The following is a 6,000-nucleotide window of genomic DNA, read 5'->3' as shown; positions in this document are numbered from 1 at the left end:
CCCCTGTAAATAAACCTGTTAACCCTTGCTCTGCCTCCTGTCCGTCACTGCATTCTGTGTTCCTGCGATTTCTACAGATGACAGGCTGCATGGTCATACCATGCAGCCTGCCATCTAGATGTAGCAGAGCTGAACCCGTCATGGAACTAATGGATTAAAAGCATCTCTGTGGAAAGGTGAGAAATACTGTTGTTTGTTTTTTTACCTCTTTTGAAGATGATGAGGGCATCGGGGGAATGGGCGAGGTCGTAAGTAAGGTTTAATTAAGAATATTAAAGGAGTCTGTGTCTTTCAATTAAAGGACATTTTTCTGGGTGTCTGTGTTTTCTTACAATGTGTTTTCTTACAATGTGACTATGGAGTTAGTAATGGGGCGTCTTATTGACGCCTCTGCATTACTAACCTTGGGGCTTGATGTCACCTGACAATATAAAGGTGACATCAACCCCCTCAACTATCACCTCACTTGCCACCACAACAGGGCAAGTGGGAAGAGTGATGCTAAGTGCCAGAATTTCTGGGGCGGCTGAGAGATATTTTTAGCCAGGGAGGGCCAGTATCCATAGTCCCTTCCTAGGCTATTAATATCAGTCTGCAGCTGTCTGCATAGCCTTTGCTGGTTATTAATTATAGGGGACCCCACATCATTTTTTTCGGAGGGTCCCCCATTTTAATAGTCAGTTGTGAGCTGATATTAATAGACTGGTAAGGTCCATGAGTATTACCCACTTCCCAGGCTATAAACATCTGCACCCAGCCGTTGGCTTTCCCTCTGCTGGTTGCAAAAATTGCATGGGAGCCCACGCCATTTTTTTTAAAATTATCTTTTATTAATTAAATAAATATTAAATACATGTACAGTAATTTGCACACACACTGTACTAATTGAAATTGTTACTGACATCTATATATCTACCTATTCTATGTGTATTTACTGTATGTAATCCTGCAGTGATTTTACAGAACACGGTAGATGAATTGCTGGCTTTTATTCTATCTATGCAATCTAAATACATATATATATGTGTGTGTCACTGACATCAATTGTGCAAGTTCTCCCACTTAAAAAGATGAGAGAGGCCTGTAATTGACATCATAGGTAGACCACAACTATGAGAGTCAAAATGAGAAAACAAATCCAGAAAATCATCTTGTCAAGATTTATTTTGCAAATTTTGGTGAAAAATAAGTATTTGGTCACCTAAAAACATGCAAGATTTCTGGCTCTCACAGACCTGTAACTTCTTCTTTAAAAGGCTCCTCTGTCCTCCACTCATTACCTGTATTGCTTGCATTAGCGAGCCTCGAACGAGTCTCAGTGACAATCGCAGCATGCTGTGATTTTACTCGCACGCTGAATACGCCCGAGAAAATAAATGGTGATGTGAGCCTTCCCATAGATTAACACTGGGCCGAGTGCTATGTGATGTTTTCTAGCATAACACTCGAACGTATTCTACGGTAGTGTGACTCCGGTCAAAGAATTAGGTACCTTAAATGTCTATCCATACATAGAAATCCTTTTAGGCTGTGTACCCACGTAAGCGTTTTTTCAGATTTTTTAAGCGTTTTTACCGGCAAAAACGCTTAAAAGCTTACAAAAAGCATCCCACTCATTTTAATGAATTCCGCACTTTTTGTGCACATTGATGCGCTTTTTTCCACAAAAAAAACCACATCACAGTAAGAAACGTAGCATGCTCATTAATTTCGCGGAAAAATCCGCATTTCTAACTATATTCTATGAGCAGGAGGATGCTCCTCTAAAAATCGCACAAAAATTGCGCAAAAAACGCTCATTTTTCCTGGGAAGGAGTCCATTTTTTTTCTGCATACGTGGGTATATAGCCTAAAAATGGGTGGGAAAAACTGACATACATCAGCATGCAGATGGTAGAAGGGATTGGTTGTGTATTTGTCTCTATTAATACACTACAATAAAACTGTTCAAGCGCAAATAAATTCAAGGATAGAGCATGCTGCATATGATTGATATCTCCAGCATGGCCACAAAGCTGCATATGTTCTGTCCGGTGCCCGAGAATGGGTTTTCTTAAACATATGTTGTGTGGGAAGTTTAATATCTAGATATTTCTGATAGTGCTAAAACATTGTCCAGTTAAGCTTCTTTTTCCTTGCATTCCATTGTTACTGGATGAGTCAGCGGTATGTTACCTACAGCATTTAAATAAACTTTCCGGTAAAAATGAAATGACTGTATGAAGCGTTAGGCAAAGCATGAGGGGGCTGTGCACTCACAGGGAATCTTTCTTAAGCATAATTTGTCATGATCACCTGTGTCTGGTCGCAGATGATGCCGCAAGGCGAACCCATAACACACGTGACCCTGGATACACCGCCTCCAGTGGGGCGAATTTAAATAATAAAGCGTGCAGGTGGATACGCCGCCTCCACCTGGCGAATTTAGGTATTACACGTTATACAATAAATCAAATGATAAAGGGGGAACCTGGGTAACATTTACAATGGTGGGCCCTGCGATAGGGAATGGAGGACGTGGAGACCTCCTAAGCTCCCCTGAGCCAGTGTCCCTGCACTCCTTACATTCCCTAAACAGGCTCCGCACCTGTCGCCGCACGCGTACCTTAACGCCCTTGCTCACCCTGACCCTAAACCCTCACTAGGGAATGGGTCGGTGCGGAGACTAATCCCACCACTGCACTAATAACACACATGAGGAAAGAGACAATACAGGGGAAACACCACTTAGCTTTGCTCTGTTGCGTGCGCTCCTAGCAACAGAGCCCACCACCTGCGTGCGTCTTCTCCTCCACCCGGATCCATCACCATAACAGGATCCTTCACCTTAGTGCAGCCTAGGAGCAGAGTCCACCACCAGTTGCAGCTGCATAGTACCAGAGTCCCAAGGATGAGTTCAGCTTCTGACACGAAGTCGAGCATGCTTGAGTCCAGCTCAGCCGCCAAGTCCCACATGGTGAGTACCACTCTCCATAGTCGCCACTCCACCAGCCCATGCAGACACTTCCCGCTGACACCATCACTGTGACCCCACCACGCCATGCCAGCCCTTCGTCCAGACACCATAGCTGAAACACGTCCCCCCTGGCTAAACTGCGCAGGACTCCTCACCAGCTCCATCCTTCCTCCAGGCTCTCAAAATCAAAGTGAAAACAAACTCACAATATCACAGGCAGTGAGTGAACACCCTGAGCACACCTTTATAGGGTGTCACACCTGATCCATAATTAAGTGAACATTAACCTAAACCTAAGGTGCGATACCATTCCCCACCACCGGGCAACTTAGAATGAACGACACCACGTGATAATTCTAATGGCCACCGGGGGCAATCACGACACACTTTGGAACCAAAGGAAAAAAAGTTCACTTAATGCATTTAATTCCGCCAGATCCAACACTGGATCATGATATAATTCACATATCCATTTTTATAGAGTTTGTCTGCTAACTGTTTAAAGAAAATCTACAATTTTAGGGTCAGCATTTCAAATGGACAGCACAAAGATGCCATCCATGCTGCATCTGTGTGCAGACCGTTTGAAACATGGATGTGTGAATAAGACCTTGAAGTATCCCAAGATGGTTGCCGTCGACTAATTCAGGCTCCAATCCATCCTAGGAATTCATGAGGATGGGTTGTATCCCGATGAAATGCTACTCCAGACATGTCTGTGAGTTACTATATTCTTCGGATCAGGCTTAGGAGTGAACTAGCATAAGGCCTCTTTCACACATCAGGTTTTCGCCGTCAGGCGCGATCCGGCGCTTTTGACAAAAACCGGATCCGGCGAAATGCAATGCCGGATCCGGTTTCCCCCCCATTGACTTGCATTTGCGCCGGATCGCGCCAGATGGCCATGCGTTTCATCCGGTTTTCGCCGGATCCGGCAATGTCTCAATCCGGCGTCTGGAAAAAACGGCTACTGTAACGTTTTTTGTCTCCGGCGAAAAAGACGGACACGCCAGATCCGGCGCGTCTGGCTTTTTCACACAATGAAAGCCTATGAGCGCCGCAATGCGCCGGATCCGGTATTTTTGGTCTGAGCATGCTCAGTAGCTCTGCCCACAAGACACATATATAAAAGCAAGACAGTGGGACCCTCAGCCACACCCAACATGGCACCCAAGACAGCAACCAGGCGCAGGACAAGGCAGGAGACCACTGCAGCACCATCAGCACCACCACCACCCCAAATGGAGCAGCATGCTGAACAACGGGAGGGGAGTCCAGCAGCAGATGAGAGACGGTAATTATCAAATCCCCCATTCCTCCAAACTAGGGCCATGGAATATCAAGATATTCATTGCCCCTTTGTTTCTCTTTATTCAACAGCCGCCCAAGAGATGCAGCAGCAGCAGCAGCACTGGAAGCACTGGCAGCAGCAGTACCACCACCCACAGGCATGGAGTCTGGCCAGCAGGAAGACAGCACATCTTCTTCTGGGAGCCCTCCCTCGCATCGTCAGCGTTTGACGGTAAGTTTTTATTTCCAAAATCCATCATCTCTGTAATATATGTCTATTCATTGCCTTTTATTTCAAAACAGGAATCACAAGATGAAGAGGAGCTCCCAGAAGAAGAAGGAAGGGGTGGACAAACACCTGGAGTGGGCTCACAATTGGTAAGTTTTTGGCATCAAACGCAGAAACACAACATCACACTACACACAACACATAGAAAACAATGTTCTGCAGACCACACACAGCAAACAAATGCCTACATCCAAAGACATAACATTTTTTGTTTTCTTCTCTAGTCTTCCCAATCTGGTGCTCGGCCAAGAGGTCCTCGCAGTGCCTCCCAGGGTCGTTGGCGACAGCAACGCGGCGGTCACCAGCGTGTAAGTATAAATATTTCTGCTTTGTTTTTTTGCACTTTTTATTTCATTTCTTTTGTGGAGGCTAATTATGTTATTTTTGTCTTTTTCTTTAACAGCCTTCACAGCGTGCTCCCGACTCTGACGGTGAGGATGGAGGAATCGATGTGGACCACCTCATCGATCTCGTCAGAGAAAGGGAGCCGCTCTGGAATATGGCTGATCGCCGCCACGCTGACCTGATCGTTACCCGGCGACTCTGGGAGGAAATCTGTTCGCTCCTTGTGGACCGCTGGGAGGACCTCGATGCTCGGGCCCAGATTAAAGAGCGTAAGTATATACAGTACCGGTTGCTTGATGTAAACCAGTGTTTCCCGAACAACAGTCCTCGTGGTCCCCACGGATCATGTGTTCAGGATTTCTATTTACTATGGAAATCCTGAAAACATGACCCCTGGGGACCATGAGGACTGGAGTTTGGGAAACACTGATGTTGTATACTAACCACTCCTTTCTCGTTTCAGGGGACAGAATTGTGAAGCAGTGGCGGTCTGTGAGGGATCGTTTCAAGAAGGAGTTCAATAAAGAGATGCGGGTCCCGAGTGGATCTGGAGGACGCAGGAGCAAGTACAAGTACGCACAAGCCCTGTCGTTCCTCTGGGAAACAATGGTCACTAGAAGGTAAATATTACACACCACATGTGAAAAAAAATGTTAGATGTAACTTTTTTTTTTCAGCCAGGGCCATACCATGTCACTATTTTAATTGTTTTTTTTTCTCTTTATTCCACAGCACGGTGAGCAGCACTCGGGAGCCTGCACGATTGGACCCTTCTGAGGCGATCCCTGAGGAGACCGGCACCGAGGGACACTTCGACCGCCCCGGTACATCTGCACCTTCCCAGCCTTCCCACACATTCGACCCATCTGTCCCATCCACCAGCACAGGAGCATCGTGGCCGCCTACATTACATGAAGCTGCTGGTGAGGAGATCGATTTCCCTTTACCCCACCCTTCTGCCCCTGCCACCTCTAGTACACCTGCGGGTACTGGGCGGCAGCGGCAGAGGGGTCAGGAAAAGACTTATGCGCCAGAGTTCTTGCATCTGAATGCATCTTTCCAGAACTGTCTAAAAGTCTTGTCAGAGCAAATCTCCGCAGGCTTTCAGCAGATCAACTCC

This window comes from Dendrobates tinctorius, unplaced genomic scaffold (assembly GCF_039654945.1).
Source record: "Dendrobates tinctorius isolate UK_male_01 unplaced genomic scaffold, ASM3965494v1 ptg000231l, whole genome shotgun sequence".
Lineage (NCBI taxonomy): Eukaryota > Metazoa > Chordata > Amphibia > Anura > Dendrobatidae > Dendrobates > Dendrobates tinctorius.
This window is presented reverse-complemented; position numbering follows the sequence as displayed.